At 37.0% G+C, this 19,436-nt stretch overlaps 1 protein-coding gene across 1 annotated transcript in view; it reads right to left on the reverse strand.

Annotated features, from left to right (window-relative positions):
• Nucleotides 1-19,436, reverse strand: part of LOC133526510 (SH2 domain-containing protein 4B-like) — a 59,209-nt gene that overhangs the window by 30,932 nt on the left and 8,841 nt on the right. The window contains exon 2 of the mRNA XM_061863181.1: nucleotides 17,053-17,098. The gene's annotated coding sequence lies outside the window, so the exon portion shown is untranslated. The remainder of the gene's footprint in view (nucleotides 1-17,052; nucleotides 17,099-19,436) is intronic.

A 19,436-nucleotide genomic window follows, 5' to 3' on the forward strand; every position in this document is an offset into this window, starting at 1 on the left:
TTCTAGGTCTAGAACAGAGACCAGAATTATAAAGGCTGTCTATCAGTAACGTAAGCCTTACGACACTCAACTCAAGCTCCTGACGACACTCGCTCGGTACGGAGTGAAACATGTCGAGCGCTTTTCTACTCAAAATACGTGAGTGACCCGTTTTTAATATATTTAATATACTCGTAGTCTCAGTGCCTCACGGAAGTTTTGTAACCTGTAACCCATACTTTGCGGTATGTCTTACAAAACACCGAGCACTTACCTCAAGATTGTTTAGCAGGCGGTCGTAAAAAGAAAAATACACCGAAGTCTTTCTTCCTGTTCAAAAGCAGATTGGGTTTTATTTTTGCGCTTTCAATTATTTAAAATCAATAAAAATCTTACAAATTCGACTTGGTTTTTTATATTAAATTCATAATAATAAATCGTTTTGATGTTTCATAAAAAGAGTGATTTGACTATTTAGTAATATGCTTATCCTATTTTTTCTTGTATGATAATGCATTTTAATACTCTGCCACGACTAGCCACTATATCTCATCCCGAAGCCAATTATATCATGGAAAACATTGAAGAATATTATCATTAATATATCGGCGTTCGACGAGTTCCCGTATATCTACACGATAGGCCACCATACCGGCCCACTAAGATGGGCCAGCGTATAGAGAGGGTAGTGGTGTTAGATGGGATGGCTCATAGCATGGCGGGATGGCGATGGCATTGGCCACGGTATCGGTTTTTCGTTCGGACATCAAAGATAGTAGGCCAGCGATATGGTGCGTACGCATCTACGCGTGGCCCATTCCATAGTGCGTACTCTCAACCATCGCATTAGTCCAGAGCTGGGCCGTGTAGAGGAGCCATAACCATCGCATGGCCATCTCGCTGGTTCAGCGTTGGGCCAGGGTCGTCTTAGAGGCGGATAAGACACAACCTTGGCGATTGGCAGCCTTTATTATTAACTAGTCTTTAGTCTAGAATGTTGATGGGCCAATCTGCAGTGTGCCAATACGGGCCAATGGCCAATGTTGCGGCGGCTATATATATAATGGCTATCATTAGAGAAAGCCGTAAATGTTCCCGGTACGCAGTACGAGTAAAAGTGGATTGTTTGCTCCATTATTAATAATAACGTATGGGATGTGTACAATAGTAACATGGCAAACCTGCATAGTGCAGATACTGGTAGGCGATAAAAAGTATGCCTATGACACTCGTCTTTTGACATTTGTTTACGTGAGATTCGATGGAGGGGAGGAGTGAAAAACTCACGACAGGTCACGTTGGGGGAGGGAGGAGTGTATAAGGAGACCTCACGCGGATTTTTCTACAATGAACGAAACTAAAGAAATATATCTGCCACATGAGAGGATACTATTTTAGTCTATTTTACGATATTTTGGAGCGCGTATAATAAATATATCATCACATTCATAACGAAAATAACAAAATAAACAACAGTTACCACCTATTAATAAAACTCTGTATCTTTAGGTCTCCTTAAGCCAGTTGAGGGTAGATGAAACATTACATGATCAAACAATGAAGGTTAAAAGTCAGGTCGTTCAGTGACAGATCCAGGTGGTTTTGTATTTGGTTGGTTAACCAAAAGCTTAAATTACAAAAGTACAGGGGTCTCGGCCCCGAATACATTTTTATGCCATTTGGGGTTGAGACGCTTTGCCCGTGGGGTCCTAATGCTCGACAACTTTTTGAAGAATTATCTAAAAGGCTGGTCGACTTCACAGGTGACCGAAGAGCTGGCAGCTTCTCGCACAACATGCCAAACTTTTTAGACATATTTTAATTTTATTTAGTATTCGTTTTTAGTTTTAATTTTCTTTTATTCAATAGATAAGTTAGTTTATTTTTATTGGATTAGCCTAATAAATAATTTTAAGTACTTACCCGAAAATTTATAAATTGTTTGTTTACTTTAATAAAGATACAGATAAGATACCTAAAGAAAAGATATATATACAATACTATTTATCTTAAAATTAGGTCGAATGTGGTGTCTGCAACTCCAGAGGAGATACATTCGCCTTGGCGACCCTAACACTCCGCACTCTCGTTGAGCTCTGGCAACTTCACTCGCCGTCAGGAACACAACACTATGAGTAGGGTCTAGTGTTACTTGGCTGCTGTTTTCTGTAAGGTGGAGGTACTTCCCCAGTTGGGCTCTGCTCTAGATCTGGAATGACATCCGCTGTGCTGTGCCCTACCACACAAAGCGAGATAACGTTCACAGTGCCCATACCTCTATTTCTATTAAATTTAAGAGGTAACTTATTAAAAACTAGACTTAAATCAACTGGGATATGGACCGTGTTTACCTTTTATATTGTTTTTGAGCTCCCGATATTTTGACGCAGTTACATGCATTTTGTTCACGGGTAACTGGAGTTATAACAGCTGAAAACTCGCTGTTACAGCTCTAATCCAGCTTTTATATTCAGCTTAAACGTATTTGTACTCCATTATTCGACTGCTATCTGTGCTACTTGTGACTTGGGTGACAAAGTTGCGTAGTCCGCGCTTGGTCTATCCTCATTCTCACCGTGAATCATCCAAAACTGTTATTAAAAACGATTTAACAGACTTATTGTGTTCTTTATATAATTTTATCTGGACATTTTCCTTGCAGTCTTAACGAACCAAGCCATAATCCAGTACACGTTAGGCCAGTAAAAGGCGAACACTTCCTTCCGCATGCATAATGCCGAAGTCGGAACTTGTTAGATACACTGGCATTGAAGCGTTGTGTGCCTATCAGGCGTATTCTGATTATATGTAACAGATTATGAATTAGAAATGAGTCTGACTTTTGACACTGACAAATCAGATTCATAACTACTTTAGATCTTATTCATAACCTGCTGTTTAAATCAGAATACGTCTGTATGGCGAGGGAGTTCTGCGACATAAGTAAATATTCTCTCTTCTTCTTCTTTATGTGTCGTCTCCATCCCGGAGGTTCGGCGACCCTAAGGATGACTCACGCTAGACCGGCCCGGGCCCGGGCCGAGGCGTCCGACACGTAATTTTTTATGACGGCTGTTCGGTAATTACGTGGTGCTTTCCAAAACGAAGCGCTGAAAGCTCCGGGCCGGCCCCGACCCGGTCTAGCGAGTCATCCTTTATGTCCATATGTCACTCTATCTGAAGTCATGGGAATTAGTTTTTCCGTGCTGCTAGCTTCCAGCTAGTCTTTTACATTTCTCGTCGAATCCATGACATTCTTCTCCTGCCGCGGCCTGATTTACCTTCAATATTTTATTAAGGGTTAGATTTAAAACATCTTATTCACGCGGTATTGTATAGTCCTAGCCCTAAGTATACGTGTTGCATGGCAGATTATAGGAAATTGTAATAGTCATAGTTTAACATTATTATTTAAGGCTGTTACTAACACTTATATGGGCCATGCCTGAATTAAATGATTATTTAATTTAATTTAATTTATTAAATCTGTTTTCCGCTCCTAATTTTTACAATAATCAAAAAAATCGAAAAAAGCCAAACGTTATTATCAATATACATCAAATTATGTAAAAATATTATCCATAAGAGAGGAAAATGAGGACTACGTTTGTTTGTAGAGACAGGGTTTTACGGATCACACGAACCCGCTAAAAAAAACCGCTCCCATACAATAAAACGCCAACACTTCCTTCCGCGTGCATAATGGCGAAGCTAGAACTTGTTACTTCCACTGACATTGAAACGTGTGCCTATGATGCAGTGTTATATGACATAGGCTCTTTACGGGCAAGGTCTTTATACTATTCGTAGCATGGAAATTTACTGCCATCATTCGACACATAATTAAAACTTTTGGAACGCCATTTGACTTTATTATTCTTTCACTGATATGTGTTTTATTTGTTAAATATCAAAAAGTGGCGCCATCTTACCGGGCCCTACCTAAAGGTTATGGCGCCATCGCTCGAAAGCGAAACGATGCTATACCTTTGGCCTTTGATCTATTAGATGGCGCCACTTTTTGATATTTAACAAATTTAACACATATCAGCAAAATAATAAGGATCAAAGTCAAATAGTGTTCTAACGGTTTTAATTATGTGTCGAAAGATGGCAGTAAATTTACTTGGCTACAAAGTTTTCTTTGACAATACACCACTATGTCAAATTCTCTTTGATATAACTAAACATTCAGTCATTTTGGCTAATACGGAAACCTAATAACATGATTAGCAGTGATCGGAACTATGGGAGTAAAACTTTAACAAAACTTATCAAGCGGACGTAAAAAGAGTGCTTATAGCCTTAAAAATATTCGAATATCTATGAATGTAAATATTTTTATGGCTGTAAGTACTATACTATTCCTATCCCTATGGACATGAATATTTTTAAGGCTGTATGCACTATTTTATTTCCGCTTAACAAGTTTTGTTAAAGTTTTACTCCCATAGTTCCGATCACTGATGATTAGATAAGGTCTGTCATTTTGTTACACCTATTCCATGAGCCATTTTGATACCTAAATTTAACTTTTAACGACCCGATTCGAACTTTAAAAAGCGGCCAAGTGCGAGTCGGACTCGCCCATGAAGGGTTCCGTACCATTTATGACGTATTAAAAAAACTACTTACTAGATCTCGTTCAAACCAATTTTCAGTGGAAGTTTGTATGGTTATGTACATCATATATTTTTTTTGGTTATATCATTCTGTTATTTTAGAAGTTACAATGGGGGGAGGGGACATACATTTTACTACTTTAGAAGTGTTTCTCGCGCAAACTATTCAGTTTAGAAAAAAATGATATTAGAAACCTCAATATCATTTTTGAAGACCTATCCATAGATACCCCACACGTATTTTTTGATGAAAAACATTTTTTTGAGATTCAGTTCTAAGTATGGGGATCCCCCAAAAATTTTTTTTTTTTCTATGTTTGTGTGAAAATCTTAATGCAGTTCACAGAATACATCTACTTACCAAGTTTCAACAGTATAGTTCTTATAGTTTCGGAAAAAAGTGGCTGTGACATACGGACGGACAGACAGACATGACGAATCCATAAGGGTTCCGTTTTTTGCCATTTGGCTACGGAACCCTATAAAGCGTCACACATTTCCTAAAGATATATCAGTGTCCAAAGTGGCGTTTCTTCAACCCAAAACGCACTTTTGAGACTGACATATCCAGTCCATATCTTTGGGAAATTTTTGACGTATCTTAAAGTTCGAATCGGACCGTAAATTAGTAGGCAAAATACGCACAGCCGTTACGCAACACAACCAACTATGCGCCGGCGACGTATTTAGCCTTAACGAATTGCGATCGGCTTGATAAGCCAGCCATTTTTAACTGGTTATAGTGGTTATGTTGAACTATCGATGCACGATATTATTTATGTTAACTTATTTGATTGAGACGTAGCCTGCCATTTGTTAATCATTTTACATTCGAAGTTTAAGTTTATACAAAACAAAATTGTGATTAAAGTGACAGGTTAATTTCCTTAAATGTAAATTTTTATTTTCCTCTTTTATTGTGGAACGTACCACATTAGTCACATTACAATCTATAAATAAATAAGTTTTTTTATTATGATTGACATCTGTATATAGTATATACAATTTATAGGTTAATTTCCTATTTTACAAATATTTTTTATCATAAACAGCTAGTACAGTATACAATTTAGATTTTATTTTTCTTGTTCAGGTTTAATTAATTGTAGTTTTTTCTGGGTCGTCTTCGGGTCCGTATTGGAGTTTTCGAGATTTTTCTTTATGAAAGACAATAACATCCACGTAGTTCTAGATCTGCCACGGTGCTTTGGTTTCGGTTCAAGTTCCAGCACTTGTTTTATCTAAATTATTTAGGTACTGTCGGCATCAGATATATCGGAGCGGCAAAGATGCTCACATATATCTGAACACACCTCTATTGCCAAGGCGAGGCGTTAGAGTCGTGAGAATACGAGAAGAAAATGTCGGAAAGTGGACCCTGGGCGCCAAAGGCAGCAGTTAAGATGAGAGAGAAAGTGGTCACGGTGGTCCTAATTGTCTCTGACTGTATCTAATCAAATCAACTCTTAGTAAACTGTTTCTTCATGTATTCCTATTGTTATTGCAAATGTTTTGCACCATTAGCAGAACAATCACAAAACTAATTGTTAATAGTGTCTAAAGAAACATTACAAAGTGCCGTTCATTCACTAAATTTAGCAAAAGTTCGGAAACGTCAATTAAACAAACACTATTGTATGCATTTCCGTACTAGATATCCAGAAACCGAAATGGATACAGAAACCGAAACCAACGGCACGATTCGAACTTTAAGATACGTCAAATATTAGATCTAGATATGATATGACATTACTTCAAACAAAAACGTCACTTTTACCACTAACAAGGACATAACCGATCCATATCGTATTTTTAAACAAAAACTTTACTTTTGACTCTGACAAATCCGATCCGTATCGTATTAGACGTATCGTAAAGTTGGAATCGGGCCGATAGACGACAAAACCGCCGGAAACCTAAATAAACTGAAATTTATTTTTAACTCATTTGTTTTGTATAGGCTATTTTTGCATTTAAACACACTCATAAAAAACTCGGCACTAAGAAGCCTATGCACAGTGCCTACTTTTATTTTTTTTTCCAGTTTTTGGTTGGTGAATAGACCGATTCGTAACTGACATGGTCTACCACAGGCCTAATCATTCTAATGATGTTCAATGATCAATAAATCGACCCACCAGTTGTTGACCACTATCTCCATACCATAATCTCAATAAATGGGGCTATAAGCCCTCATCAAACTGCGACTGTGGCACGCCAGACCAGACAACCACGCACATCGTGGAGGAATGCCCCATGAGATGTTTTTCTGGAGGCATGAAAGAACTGCACGCGATAACTGCGGATGCCAGTCTATCAAACTTGGACCTTAAACTATGACTATAATGCTACTTTTGTAAACTTGATTTGTATTATATTTTTCCAATAAAGCCATACGATAATATAAAAAATAGTCGTTGATAAATGAATCAATATATGGTGACTATAATTGTTAACTTCCTTCCTGCCAAACCGATACTGAAACTAAACAATGTTTCGCAATACTTCGGTGTAGCGGGTGAAAATATTGTTATTAAATTAACAAGGTTTGACAAAAACAAGTGTTGTGCAAAGGACAGTGGCCGAGCTGTATTCAATTCGATTCGCTCCCTACGTTTATTAGGTCAATCTGTTTGAAAGAAAATTATGAAGTATCCAGTTTAGTAATAGTACATTAAAGCCTGACCAGTAATATATGATCACGCGCCATATTGCGGAATTTCATTGGCACTAAACTTTTTATACTTAAATTAACTGTCAGCCTATACATGAGAATAACAGCGCCCTCTTGACAATGATCATATATTTCTGGTCGGGCTTTACAGTAAGTGCGAATCGTATCGTAATAGTACATTACGCCTTCGGTCGTGTATTTATCGCCACTCGTTTCGAATTTCCTATTTTTCGCACATGTATCGTACAACGATTTACAGTACATATGGTCCTTTAAATGTTCGACACAGTAACGTAATATGCAAATTTTCGCACTAGTGCAGTAAAGTAGCACCATATGTACTGTAAAGTACTTACTACTATAAGTTAATTTTATAAAAATCTTTTAATAATATTTGAAGATCTTTTTTAATGTTCAAGTTTTATGTGTAGGTATACGACATTTGTTTTTTCGTAAATTGATATTTTAATAAATTATGTACTTAACTACTTAATACTTATTTAACTTAATACTGTACCTATTGACTTAAATAGATAGACTCAGAGCAAGATAACTCTGCAGCGATTTATAGCACTGACGTGAAAGTGTAATTTAAACTTCATCGTTTCCTATAAGTTAGACGTGTAAAATGACACTTGCACTTGTTTGTGCTAACCAAATCGCTGCATAATTATCTTGGCCCGACTCTAGGTACTCTAATATACCTAATAATTTGTCTAGTTCGTAAAAATAAATACGTGTAGTAATACAAAATGATTTATCAATGCCAAGTATGATCTAAAAGACCATCAGTTATTAATTTACTTCTAATTGCCAATCATTACGACAGACTGTCGCTAATTCGTCGTGGTTTTGTCAATAGTAAATGTCACGTCTACTTACCGATCGGAAGACATGTTGACAGCTTTCTTGACAGTTCTTGCAAGTCATGTCACTCTCGCTTCGTCGCTACTAGCCTTTCAAGTCACTATTTGTCCAGTACATGCACACATAAAACATTTCTCTTCGCATTTTACGAGTATTAGTTGACAATAATTACCTAATATTAAATTTTGTCCGTCCGATCGAAGTTTCAGTTTCGGTAAAAAAACTCTTATCGGTAGTGTCCAACCGAAGTTTCGGTTTCCCAAGTTTTCGGTATAAAAATCATGTTTCGGCTGAAGATTCGATCCGTGGGGTGACACGCGACCTTTCGAGCAATTATTAGGGTTGGCAAAACTTGAAGTTCCTTTGCGTGTTTTGTGTGGTTGTCCACAGATAAGATAATTACTTGAAATTTGACATATATCGGAAAGGGACAGTGCCATCATTAGAAAGTAACAACATGATTCGTCCCTGAATCGCTGTCAACCTTCGGTTTTGTAGGAAGTGTAATTTCTGTTCGGTAGTACAATTATTTATTCTGTTTGTCAGTTACGTTTGAGAGACCATTAAATATCAGATCAGTACCCCTAGTGTAAATAAATTCGATTTCGAAACGTGACGTAAACGTGTCGATCAAAGTTACACTAGGGGTACTGTACCCCTAGTGTAAATTTGATCACATCATAACGTGACGAACGCGTTTGCGTTAAGTCTCATTTTGTATAGGATTTTGAGTTTACAAAACGTCCCGCTTGGCGCGCTCTTTCTAAATCCAATACTAAATGAGACTAAACGCAAACGCGTACGTCACGTTTGGAAATCGAATTTATTTACACTAGGGGTACTGATCTAATTTGCGTGTTTTGAACGTTGATTGATATGAACTTGGTCTGAACTTGAGTTCAATTATTGTTGACGATGTGTTAACCGGAAGCGTGACGTATGTAGCGATTAGCTATATGGATACTGCGATAAACTTTAACTCATAATGTATACAGGGTGGTCCGAACCTTGACGTCCAAATGTTTTTTTTAGATTGCTCACGTTGTGGGCTATCAGAATATACCCCATGTATGTTGTAGGTAATTTTCGAGTTATGAATTTTTAAACTTTAACTTTTGTTAAGAAATTCTGGGGGGAAGCTATATTAAAGGTGAAACATTTAATTCACTTGTTATTTACATACGTTATTGTTCCTAATATATTTTTTATTGTTTTTGCTCAATAAGCACAACTTACAATTTATTTATTTATTGATCTATTAAAATTAAATACTCTAACCTAAGATACAAGTATTAAGTTACTTCGTTTAGGTTTATACCTACTATGTTAGAGCCAGTAACAATTTTTGCTGACAAAATTAAATGTTTTATGTTTACTTTTCAAAACCAAGTTTGTACATTTATAGTAGTTATTGAAATTCTATTTAAGCGTATTATGGTTGTTTTAATTTTTGGACATTTTTCAAAGAAATCAAAAGGTTTTCTTACGTTTATCTTTATCTTTTATAGGATTTTTGCCTTTACTCAAAACTTATAAGTTCACCCTGTACGCTCTAATCGACTAGCCATAAATCACCAATATACAGTTGCATTTCACTTGATACGATCATGGAAACGGGATTTGAGCGTACACTTACAGATACGGTGGTGTGAAACGCGTATAGGTAAATTGAAGTAAAAGCCGATCTCAAACCAGAGCAATTACAATTAAATGTGGACGCATTTAAAATGCCTGATTCGTATTTAAAATGACAAGTTTTAAAAATAAATGTCGTAAGAAATTAACCGAAAAAAAATCGGCTACTATATTTGGAACAGGGATCGGAACCGGTTTTTTGCAAAAAACTTCGAAATAACCATATAATATAATAATAATAATTCAGCCTATATACGTCCCACTGCTGGGCACAGGCCTCCTCTCATGCGAGAGGGCTCGGGCTATAATCCCCACGCTAGCCCAATGCGGATTGGGGACTTCACATACACCTTTGAATTTCTTCGCAGATGTATGCAGGTTTCCTCACGATGTTTTCCTTCACCGAAAAGCTAGTGGTAAATATCAAATGATATTTCGTACATAAGTTCCGAAAAACTCATTGGTACGAGCTAGGATTTGAACCCGCGACCTCCGGATTGAAAGTCGGACGTCATATCCACTCGGCCACCACCGCTTTTAACCATATATTTCGGTTTATTTTATACTCCAAATGTAGAACTCGGTTGTATTTTAAATAACGACTTGGTATTATTAGATTGCCAAATTAGGTTAGGTTAACATCCTGCAGGGAGGAAAATGGTGACAACGTTTGTATGCAGAAGCGGTCGTCCCCTTTTCTCTTAAGAGTGTAATTTCTTGCAAATCAAAATGTATTCAGATCACCTTAGGTCCAAAATGACGACTTTTACGTAATAAATACGAAATTAAGCTGATTTAAAACTAATTGCAGCTAAACTTTCGTTTTTCGCTCATTACAAAAATCATACCTTTTACGTTCAGCTAAGAATGTACATTAATTATAGTTTAAAATTAATTATAATTAAATGTGATGTAATTGTTGCATCAAAATCGGTAATTAGTGGATTTTGTGGATTCTTATAATGCTTTCTCGAGTTTAATGCCGTTATTATCATTATCATTATGCTTGTAATAATTAGATTAATGAGTAGGTTTAGTTACACTTCCATCTCGCTCAGTTAGAGTGAGAGATGGACACGAACTTACACCTTAATGCAGACTTATACATAATTGACACTGCTGTCAATAAGAAAAACGATGTTTTGTCATCGCTGTGAGAGATTGTTTTATCAGTATCACCATTTTCAATCCTCTACTTGGTGATTCCTATGGCCACCTTTAGTCTCTATTGTCAGATCAACTTATTGATGTCATTATAACATCATAATATATATGGCTTCCATTATTTGTCCCACGCGCAGAAACTAACACTGCAAGTTACATAATACTTTTAAAAGATGCCTAAATCTGAACATACTTAGTAGACATATCACTTTAAACTCTCACGTTTTGTATACATATTGATATGAAAGGGCTTACCGCGATATAATTTCATTATTTTTACCTTGTTTTGCACCAGGTGGTGCACCCAGCTGAAACGTCAGATCTTAGGTAATAAATTACGAGCATCGCAGTAGACCGGTTCATATCATTAAATATAGTGAACTTAGACCAAGGTTGAATATTGTTGCGAATGCAACTTATTATTATATAAAAATAAAAATGTAACACTGACAATGTATAATTAATACAAATAAACGAATATGAATATGAAATATTCCCAATGCAGTAGCTAAACGCAGCCGCCGGGCTCGGCTAGTATTCGGTATTCGGCTAGTTTTCAAAAGCACCAATACGCTTCACATATTCTGTATCACGGCCAATTAGAAGCACCGAAATACGGAAGGTAGAGGCAAGGAACATAATCTCCATATACCAAAAAGTTTCCGACAAAAAAAACATAAATAGGTGGCGCTACAATACCTAAAATACTTGAGAAAAATACTAATCATAGACAGCGCACTTCACTCCGTTAATAACGCCTAGGTTCTTAGCCACTCTGGCGCTACTCTGGAGAGATTTGGAACTATTATTTATAGCTGACAGCTGGACACTTTTGCAACAGTTCCTAAGGAGATATGTTCCTTGCCTCTACCTTCCATAAGCGAAACGCCTATTTGTCAGTAGCTAAGAAGCTAATACTCTAGCGCTACTCTGGAGAGATTTGGAACTATTATTTATACCTGACAGCTGGACTCTTTTGCAACAATGCTGCCTAAGGAGTTTCTGTTCCTTGTCTCTACCTTCCATACACCGAAATTTAAACCACCTTTTGTACTGATCAAATATTGAAAAATCACTCTTTCACCATCCTCCATATTATCAACACCCACTTTCTACATTTAACCGTTTTGGCATGAACCCTTGTAAACCAGTACCTTTTGGAAGATTATACCTGACACTTCATTATAAATCGAAGTTTTATTTGAGTCGTCGAGATCCTGACCTGCACGGCGGCTACAAATATATTATCATCTTCTGACTGACCCTTGTAAAATCCAATAAGTAGATATCAACGGCCTGCATAATCTACTTAGTGAACTTGAAAGGCTTTGTTGCACTCGCACGTGACTTGTTGCAACAATTCTTTGTCTGTCATATGCTGTAATGGCTCTTCGTAACACAGGCACTGTGACTAATTCTGGCATGTCACGCCAACAAAGGAATACAAAGATGTATCAATATTGTCCGGCGAATTCTCTGAAGGGGCCCACAGATTACCAGTTCGCCTTATGATATTAGTATTACAGTTGTCTATTTGTATCGGAGTAAATGAGATAGCACTGTCGCATGTTACTGGGCCTGGGCAAGGGAATAATAAGAAAAATATTTAAATAAAAAAAGTGGATTATTAGTGTAATATTTAACTCGAACAAGGTTTAGATATAAATGTTTTGAAATTGTGATTTTCATGCAGACCCATAAGTCAAAACAATAAAGACATAAAACCGTTTAATTGTGATTTTAAGACCAATCTTTGCAATTATTTTCTATCGAGCCGATTTCGTTCAATCGTGTATCGAGTACGACCACGGTCTTTGAAATATAATTAATATGAACATATATTTTTCTTACTTGACTAAAACAAATAGTCTTTCTTAAAAAACTGTTTAAGTAACATCAATTTCAAGGACATTGGGTGTTGACAGCCTCTTAAGAGGTCACACACTAACAGTTCCATTTTAGGTTTCAGCCTAACGACTAATACGAACCGAGAGTGTAGTCGCTTGACGATTCCGGTCTGTGTTGACAGATATCGGCCGAACAGTCCGTCTTGGGGCGAAAACTGACGATTCTCAACTGCTTCTGTGTAGTCGCAGATGTAGCTGCAGGCCATTGTCGGCAGGCATTAATCGCTGTGTGTAGACGTTATTGGCCGGGGACGACAGGCCGTCCGATAGGACCAGAGAGTGAAGGCGGACTGGCAATAGTTGGGACCCTTAACCAAAAGTATAGTCCCATCCAGAAAGCATGAAACCGGGCATGCCTGTAGCATTGTAGGTCAGAAAAAACAAGTGGAAACAAGTTCCAACATACTGTTACATACATAAGCTACATTACATGCCAAGTTTCATGCTTTCATTAGGTTGGGACTATATCTTTTTGTCTGTGTATTATTTAAAAAAATGCCACGAACTAAAAAAAAATAAAGCTACTTTTTACATTTACTTAAATACAGTCAAGTAGATGTTGTCAAATACATTTCAAAGAACATATAACAGTATTCAGCCAGGTAATGGGCATGCAAATCTTATATAAAGAAAATAAATCTAATTTATACTATATATAGCCTTATTCAGCTTACTGTGGGACTTAGTCAATTTGTGTTATAATGTCCTATAATATTTATTTATTTATTTATTATACTAAAGTAAATAAATAAGCGGCATATGGTCAAAATATTCGTTTAAAGAGTCATAAGCATTTCGTACCAAAAAATCCGATAAATGTTTCCTAAATACAAGCATTTCAGATTCTCTTATTGAATTGGGTAATTTATTAAACAATAATTTTATAAACACTTTTTGCACGCAAGGCTGTTTTTAATTGCTGGCCGAAATGAGATTTTGTGTCGCTGCCGTGCACTATAAACAGGAAATTGATTAATATTTAATTTAACATACATAGCAATTTCTAAAGTATATAAACTTGGTACAGTTAATATTTTCAAATTAATAAAAGTAAAAATAGTATTTTTTGTACTCGTCGACTGTAATGGTTGAATTAAGATTTCGTATACCAAACTATAATTATTGCGCACTTACAACTATAAAGTTTCTTTCGATACGCTGTAGTCAACTTTAAAAAAAATTGACCAACGGAGGCTCGCGCGTTTATGTTTTTTTGTCTACTTAATTACTTATTTATAGTAAAAAATATATTTGATAATGACTGTGAATGAATGTAGTAGAAAAACACTTCTTTTGAGCCTTAGAAACCAATTTTTTTTATACTACGTCGGTGACAACCAAGCATACGGCCCGCCTGATGGTAAGCAGTCTCCATAGCCTATGTACGCCTGCAACTCCAGAGGAGCTACATGCGCGTTTCCGACCCTAACCCCCCGCCCTCGTTGAGCTCTGGCAACCTTACTCACCGGCAGGAACACAACACTATGAGTAGGGTCTAGTGTTATTTGGCTACCAATTCCGGGTAGGTTGAGTTAGTTAGTATGCTTACTATTTCGCCAACTTACCGAAGAGAACCGCAATTTTCGTTAATTTTAGCGTCCATTATAATCGCATCTACCTTATGGATGTAACTGAGCTAAACATTACGCGATGACTATTTTTACTCGTAAAGTCAAATCGTAAACACTACTGCGGTGGCAGCATGGTTGCATTTATATCACTTGTCACTTTCGCACTTACTTCTTAGAAAGTGACGGGCGATAAAAATACGACCGTGATTAGCCCGCAGGTCCCAAAACGTAACGGTCAGCCGAAACTGGTTTAGAAGGCTTATTTTGCATATCATAAAAGTATTACTCAACTTAAACAGCATTGTGTAATAAAATCGTGTTAGCTGAACATTAGGCTTTATTTTTTACGGAGTTACAAATAAATAAAACGTTATTTCGTGGTTTTTATGATATTTTTTTGTTAATTGACGGTTTTCACGCTAAAGTATAAACTTGTATGTATTCTGTATACGAGAAAATGATAAATTCAACATATAAGATCAATGCAATGCAGAGAAATGAAATAGATCAAATATTTCTTGTTGTTGTTATATCCCGGGTCCAGGCAGCCAGAAGACAGCAATATTATTGACAACAAAGAAACCAAAAGTAAAACGTGCCGTTTTATTCCTTATAGAATAGAAAGCATTCATGCAAGAATACAAGGACTTGATGACATTAGACATTTTCTAGCAGCTGTTTTTCACCAAATAACATCCGGCAATGTGAAAACGCTCTAAATTGTAATGGTTTCACGAATTCATTCTATTGGATGAGGTTGAAATGAACAATGAACATGGGCTCAATTTCATAAAAACATACACCTGCAACAACTGTAAGCTGAAACCATAACCTACGTGACACTGGTCCGTTTCCTCTGCTCCAGTTGTCATACACAATAGCTTATCACCCGTTCCGAGCGTCGCGCGCCATTATTATACTAAAGGTAACGTCCGGGTGGCGACTGTGGACGGCGCGCGACGAAAACCGAATTCGCAAATTGCGGGGATCTATCTTTTTTACTCTCACTAAGACGTAATTAGAGTGAAAGAGAAAAATGCCCGCAATTGACGAACTTCGATTTTCGCGGTTATAGCCCTGCTCCGGCATTGACGCGGGTAATGCCATTGTCAATATTCTTGATACATTGCGTGGATGTCTTCGCCGCATTACTGATGCGATTAGAACACAATCCGTCACTCATTTCAGTTTAAGTAATTACAAATTTAATATAATGTTAAGAGTGATAGTGCTAACAGACGGGCGTACCAGACCACAATCTTGGTCCGGTCTTTTTCGTTCCGGCGATCCACCTCTCCCTCATACGAACAGGGGGCCTACCGCGAAAACCGAAATTCGCAAATTGCGGGGATCTTTCTCTTTTACTCTCACTAAGACGTAATTAGAGTGACAGAGAAAAATGCCCGCAATTGACGAATTTCGATTTTCCCGGTAGCCGCCCTGGCCTCGAACCATACCAAAGTAACAGTCCGGAACACCCGTCTGTTAGTGCTTTAAGCGTCATTCTAAATCTGCGCAATTTATCAAGGAAATTGACAGTGACATTGCCCGCGTCAACACAACAGCAGTAACGCCGCACCAGTAACGCTGTTTCAGTCACTATCCGAAGGTAACCTTAAAACATGGCCATTATTATACTAAAACATGCACAACCAGGTCACGGAGTATTAATTGTGGCTTCTTATTATTGTGCGAAATATTTTTGTGATGTCAAGGAGTAATTGTATGAGACAGTTAGATGTGGTGAAACTGTGTCACCAAGAGAAATGCCACCATAAAATCACCCATAAATATTCCAATTAGCCTCCAAAGTAGCGTATCAGATTATGTGAGTGTTGTGTTCCTGCCGGTGAGTAAGGTTGCCAAAGCTCAACGAGGGAGCGGAGTCGGCAACGCGCATGTAACTCATCTGGAGTTGCAAGCGTACTTAAGCTACAGAGACTACTTATCATCAGGCGGGCCGTATGCTTGTTTGCCACCGACGTAGTATAAAAAAATGTGTCAAAAGAATTTACCATTCTCTGAAAGCTTAACAAAAAGAGATATGTCTCTATCTCTACGATTACGAATTCAGTAAAAGAAATTGTGTGTGTGTGTGTGTGTTTTCTGCACACGACACGTTATTTTTTTTACATATTGGCGAAAAAAGAACATTGCATATTGAAACAAATAAGTAAAGCTTTTATTTGTTTGACATTTAGCGAATTTCGTAATTGGGTAATATTAATTAATTTGGTTTTAATAGGAACTGTAGATTAGATCGCTACTTTAAATTAGAACATATTATTAAAGTAGGGCACTCGAGGTCTGTTAACACATTGCCTATTATTAATAGTTATTTGTTTTACAAGGGGACAAAGTTGTTTTGTTTGTTTAACCGCTCGTGCATATAGTATATGCATGTATATGCCATATACATATATTGATACCCGAGCAAGCGAAAGATTCCAAAATTGAACCATTAGCGTAGCGACTGGTTCGAGAAGTGAATTCTTGAGCGTTGCGAGGATAAAATGCAACTTTCCCGTTAGTTTTTGAACAATTGAGAGAGCCTTTACCAGTTGGTGTGATGAAAAATATTTTTTGTAAAAGACTGTTTGTTTTTTTTTGTTGCCTAAATAAATAAAACTTACCTTTGTCAGTCACCGGGCTATAACTGAACGTGGAAAGTCATTAAACCTGAAACAAACAAGTTTTGGTAATTAAAAAAAATTTTTTTTGTATTTATTATTTCGCCGACGGTTCTGGCCAAGTGGGTAGTGACCCTTCACTAGGCGGCTTCGTAGGCAGGGGCCTACGAAGCCGATGTTCCCGGGTTCAAATCCTGGTAAGGGCATTTATTCGTGTGATGAGCATAGATATTTGTTCCTGAGTCATGGGTGTTTTCTATGTATTTAAGTATTTATACTTATTTATATATTATATATATCGTTCTCTAAGTACCCTCAAACACAAGCCTTATTGAGCTTACTGTGGGACTTAGTCAATCTGTATAAGAATTTCCTATAATATTTATTTATTATAAAATACCATTTCACTGCAAAACACAACATTTCTATTTCCTACTTCCACCTATCACATTTCAAAAACCTAACGCATAAAAGAAAAAATCAAGTATCAAAAAAATGCGTTCACGCATGTGAGTCAGTTACCACCAAAGACAATGAAATAATAGACTGTCAAAAGTCGCGTGACTTAACAAGTTTGTGGATAGCACAATTAATACCGCAGATGTTAATAGACAAATTATCAATTCAATTGAAATTAACAATTATTACTGATGGTTTGGTATACTAGGCTCTTAGAATCCACAGAGATGTCTTTGGCTATCTAGCTAGAGCACTATTAAAAGAGTTTAGAAATAGACCAAGATAACTCTGCAGCGATTTTGATAGCACAGATTGTGCAAGTGTTATTTAAAATACTTCTAACACCTTCTATCACTTCTATGAAATTATGACGTTTTAAATAACACGCACATGTGCTATCAAAATCGCTGCAGAGTTAGCTTGGTCTTAGACTTAAATCAAACGGGACATGGACCGTGATTACCTTTTGAATTGCAGCCGACACAACTTTGACACCCACCCGCACTCCAGTTACCCGTGAACAAGATGCATGTAACTGCGTCGAAATATCGGGAAATCAAAAAGAATACAAAAGGTAATCACGGTCCATATCCCGGTCGATTTAAGTCTAGTGAAACTAACCGTAAATCAATCAAAATTGTTATTAGTCTTACTCTTAAAGGGTTATTCCCACTACTTACCACCAAGTAGTTACCAGTGGTAAAAGGTGGGAAAAAAATTCCCAGTAGTTACCACTGGTAACAACTTGGTGGTAACTACCTAGTGGGAATAACCCCTCTTAACAGATGGCTTTTAAAGCAAGCACGCTTCTAAGACGGCATTCTTTACTTCTAGCTGGTTACGACTGAAAGTTACGTCACGCGAAACGCGAAATGTGAAAACGTTTTCCTTGTGCCTAATACATGAAAGGATTTTGCAAATGGGCATATATTACTAAAAACCGCTACTAATTAGTCATTTGTACTGCGTTAGGCAATCCTATTATTTATTTAGCCCACTCGTTGCGTAAATGCCTAAGTTTTGCTATTTTGTACTTCCTGTAGTACTTACAGCAACACTCAACAGACCATCTGTGAGCCTTATGTATTTGTAATAAGATTCACGATTTATCAATTATTTTTATGAAAGACATTACGGTAGCGTTCGGGCATTCTCGGCTCCGTTCGGCTCAGGGGGCCTACCGCGAAAAGCGAAATTCGCATATTGCGGGGATCTTTCTCTTTTACTCTCACTAAGACGTAATTAGAGTGACAGAGAAAAATGCCCGCAATTGACGAATTACGATTTTCCCGGTAGCCGCCCTGCATTGCTCCGAGCAATTATTAGGGCTGGCAAAACTTAATTTCCCTTTGCTTGCACGACCACAGATAAGAAAATGACTTGAATTTTTACAACCCTAAATAGCCGAAAGGGATAGTGACAATATTAGAAAGGGATAACATGATTCGTCCCTGAATCGTTGTCAAACTTCAGTTTTGTAGGAAGTTTCCTTTCTGTACGATAATACTATTATTTATTCTGTGATTACTGTTACATGATATGTACGTTTTGAGCATACTAAATATAGTAAAAGCACACGTTCACGTTTACAATTATATAATTTTAGAAATAGGTACACTCAACAGTTATAATTTTATTATTGTCTCCTCCCTCAATGTCTTATTTAGATAAAAATATAAAACATGCAACAAGACAGCGAATAATTTAGTTGAAGTTTAAACAACAGTAATAAAATAATGTGCAGAGCGTGCATGGAAGAAGAGGAAACAATAAAACACATTCTCCTAGACTGCAAACAGGTTGAAGTATACAGGAACAAATACCTAGGGACTCCGTGCACACTAAGAGAAGCAGTTAAGAGGCTGTTAATACCTAAAGCGCGCACACTGTCTATTTGTATCGGAGTAAATGAGATAGCACTGTCGCAT

Source organism: Cydia pomonella, chromosome 16 (genome assembly GCF_033807575.1).
Source record: "Cydia pomonella isolate Wapato2018A chromosome 16, ilCydPomo1, whole genome shotgun sequence".
Lineage (NCBI taxonomy): Eukaryota > Metazoa > Arthropoda > Insecta > Lepidoptera > Tortricidae > Cydia > Cydia pomonella.